Below are 4,200 nucleotides of genomic sequence, written 5' to 3' on the forward strand. Positions count from 1 at the left end.
TAGATTGAGGGGAGTCATCACTGGGGTCCTAATGTCTATGCCCAAAGATGATATTAAAATGTGAAGAGAGGCAGAGTGATTGAGGCCAAAAGGTTGATCAGTAGGAAAGAGGGTCAAACAAGTGAAAGCTTATCAGTGATGCAGAGGTATTGAAAAAGTCTTACAAGGAAAGGTACAGATCGGATTCCTTAGTTTCAATGTTAGAGAATGTGTCCCATATGCACTGCAGTGTTTTAAATGCCAAATAATGGGACATGTCAGTGCTCAATGTAAAATAAATAACGTGTGTGGAGGTGCACATGATTACAGTGAATGGGAAGAAATGTGAAGGTTAAGTGCAGTAATTGTGTGGGAGAACACAGTGCAGCGTTTGGTGGATGCCAGGTTCAGAGAGTTGCTGGAGAGACTCAGAAATAGGATCAGTCATGATGTATCATATGCAGAGGCTGTAAAACAGATTGGTAGAACTACAGTTGAAGTCGGAAGTTTACATACACGGTAGCCAAATACATTTACACTGTTTTTCACAATTCCTGACATTTAATCATAGTTAAAATACCCTGGCTTAGGTCAGTTAGGATCACCACTATTTTTAAGAATGTGAAATGTCAGAATAATAGAATGATTTATTTCAGCTTTTTTTATTTCACTACATTCCCAGTGGTTCAGACGTTTACAAACAATTAGTATTTGGTAGCATTGCCTTTAAATTGTTAAACTTGGGTCAAATGTTTCGGGTAGCGTTCCACAAGCTTCCCACAATAAGTTGGGTGAATTTTGGCCCATTCCTCCTGACAGAGCTTGTGTAACTGAGTCAGGTGTGTAGGCCTCCTTGCTCGCAAACACGCTTTTTCAGTTCTGCCCACAGCTTTTCTATAGGATTGAGGTCAGGGCTTTGTGATGGCCACTCAATACCTTGACTTTGTTGTTCTTAAACCTTTGTGCCACAACTCTGGAAGTATGCTTGGGTTCAATGTCCATTTTCAAGAATCATTTGCGACCAAGCTTTAACTTCCTGACTGAAGGCTTGAGATGTTGCTTCAATAGATCCACATAATGTTCCTCCCTCACGATAACATCTATTTTGTGAAGTGCACCAGTCCCTCCTGCAGCAAAGCACCCCAACAACATGATGCTGCCACCCCCATGCTTTAATGTTGGGATGGTGTTCTTCGACTTGCAATCCTCTCCTTTTTCATCCAAACATAATGGTCATTATGGCCAAACAGTTCTATTTTTGTTTCATCAGGACATTTCTCTTTTCAAGGTAGTACAGAATTGGCCCAATCATGATTGATCGTACATTCCAACACAGTAGGTAGTGGCATGCACATTAAATGTTTCTTTGTGGACCGCTATGATTTTATAGAAGAAGACTTGAAGGATTCAATGTGGAGAATGGAATGTAACCAGAGAAGAGGCGAAGTGAGGGGGAGAACTTGGTCGAAAATCTCTCTGGCAGGTATAGTTTGTCGTGTTTTTCACTCAACAAGTGAGGAGTTTTTGTATGGAGGTCAATGAGGGATTGTTGAATTTAGTTGACAAAACCTATAAATGGCTTATTTGCTACATGTGGCTTATATGATTAAATATATGTTTTTTAATGATTCTGTAAGTTAAGTCAAAATACAGAACAATTTACATTGTTACATCAAAACAGAACACAGGTATTAAGAAGAAAACGCTAACATACAAAAATATCAAGTAATAATGTCACGCCTTGGTCTTAGTATTTTGTGTTTTAGTTAATTAGTTGGTCAGGCCAGGGTGTGACATGGGTTTATGTTTGTTGTATTTCTTAGTGGGGTTTTTTAGTTATTGGGATTGTGGCTGATTAGGGGTGTGTGTTGCATAGGTTTGGCTGCCTGAGGCGGTTCTCAATCAGAGTCAGGTGATTCTCGTTGTCTCTGATTGGGAACCGTATTTAGGTAGCCAGGGTTTCACTTTGTATTTCGTGGGTGATTGTTCCTGTCTCTGTGTTAGTGTTCACCAGACAGAATCGGACACTTTGGATTTTCGTTTTTTCTTGTATTGGAAGAGAAGAGAACGAGCGCCATTCTCCTTGCGGAGATGGTGCTAAATACATCATCACGGTCGGTCCCTGGGATCGGGCTGGCCAACATGATTCGTTTTGCTTGGAAGGAAAAGGAGTTGGAGCCTTTAGGACGATAATCTTTTGGAAGGATTATATTGATGGGGATTCTAAAGCTGACGGTGAAGGACGTGTTTTGTTTCCAAGGCAACTCGTTGGAGGGAGCATACGACATCGCGCTATATACAGAAGAAAAACATGATGATATCCTGAGAAGGGCAAGAGCAGTGGGAGGTGAGAGGCCGATGTGCCACTACGAAATATCAAGCCTGGAGAAGAATAACTTTAGGGTTGTAACTGTTAACATGTACAACCCTTACGTTAAGGACGAAGAGGTGAGGGCTTTTCTGGGGAGGTACATGGATAACGTTTCCTCAGCTAGGCACCTCAATGACTCCCTTGGGTTTTGGAATGGGAGGAGAGGTTTCCAGGCCCTCCTCAGGGAGGACCCAAAGGGTCATGGTGGCTACCTCCATCCTCCTGCTATGTTCTCCCTTGGGGCTGACAGGGGGACATTGTTTTATGCACGTCAGCCCCCATTTTGTAGGCGCTGTATGGCCTACGGTCACATTTTCGCCTCGTGCAGCATGAGAAAATGCAGATTTTGTGGATCTGAGGATCACGAGGCGAGGGATTGTGACAAGCCTAAGACATGCCATGGGTGTGGCTCGTCAGCACACCTGTGGCGGGGGTGCCCGGCCCGTCAGAGGTCATATGCGTCTGGGGGGGGAGCAGGAGCGGGGGATGGGGGAAGAAGAGGGGAAGGAAACACGCCTCATGACAAGAATACAAGTACAGAGGGGAAGGCCACAAGGAAGGAAGAGGAGCAAGAAGCGGCGGATGGAAGAGAGAAGGAAACGGAAGGCATGGGAGTAGGAGAACCAGGAAAAGCGGTGGAAGAAGGCAACCGAGTGGAGGAGCATGAGAAGAAAGCGAGGGAGGAGTGGTGGAGAAGAAGACGGTGGAAGAGCAAGTGGACTGGGGGGAAAGTGACATGGTGGAAGAGATGAGGGGTATGGTGGAGGAGCTGGCGGGGGGGGGTGGTATCTCTCCACTGCCGCCATCACCAAAGAAGAGAATGAAGAGGGTGCGATTGGCCGACAGTGAGGGGGAGGGGATGGCCAAGAGAGTGATGGGGTGGGAGAAACCTCTGGGTTGCTGCTGGTTTCCCAAGACTCTCAACTTCATTTGGGTGGGGACACACCTAACAAGACTCAGGACTGGGTACAGGAGGAGGTGGGGAGTTTTTTGTTTGGGACCTCAGCCTCCCCAATTTTTTTCCAAACCAGCTGCAACACTGGGGAGGGGGAGGATTGTGGGGGTAGACCCAGGGTGCAGGGCACCCCGAAGCCAAACACTATTCCTGCATCCTGGGATGGTGTGATGGAGGAAGAGGGGGGGATGTCGGGATTACGGATGGTGTTCTCACCGGTAGATATGGAGCAGGGGAGCATCGGGTGAGTCTCCTGTTTTTTTTTCTGTCTGAGTTTAGAATTTGAGTGTATTACATGTTTTATTTTTGTCATGGAGTCTAATTTTACTTTTGTTAGTTTAAATGTAAGGGGTTTAAGAGATATTGTTAAGAGGAGGGTGGTTTTTAGTTATTTGGAGGGTGTGGGTTTTGATTTGTTTTTTACAGGAGGTTCACCTGAGGGATGGAGGGGATGTTAGTAGATTTAAGAGGGAGTGGGACAAGGGGGAGTCGGTTTGGGGTGTAGGGGGGTGAACTCATCAGGGGTAGAGATTTTGTGTGGGCACAGGGAGGTAAAAGTGGAGGATTCTTTTGTGGTAATGCAGGGGAGGGTTATAGGGGTGGATGTCACGATAAGGAATTGTAAATTCAGATTAGTGGTGGTGTATGGGCCACAGGTGGTGGCAGACAGGAAGGAGATGGTGGACTGTCTGACGCCCCTGTGTGTCACAAATAGGAAATTAGTGTTAGGGGGGATTTTAATACAGATTTAGGAAGAGGGGTGGATAGCAGTGCAGGCGCCATTGCTAGGCTAATGGCTTGCCATGGTCTGGTAGATGGTGGTATGCACACTACTCCGAAAATGGACGGTCCTACATGGCGTAACTCCAGGGGGGTTGAGCGGAGGCTCGATTAT

Source organism: Oncorhynchus masou, chromosome 9, assembly GCF_036934945.1.
Source record: "Oncorhynchus masou masou isolate Uvic2021 chromosome 9, UVic_Omas_1.1, whole genome shotgun sequence".
In the NCBI taxonomy this organism is placed as follows: Eukaryota; Metazoa; Chordata; class Actinopteri; order Salmoniformes; family Salmonidae; genus Oncorhynchus; species Oncorhynchus masou.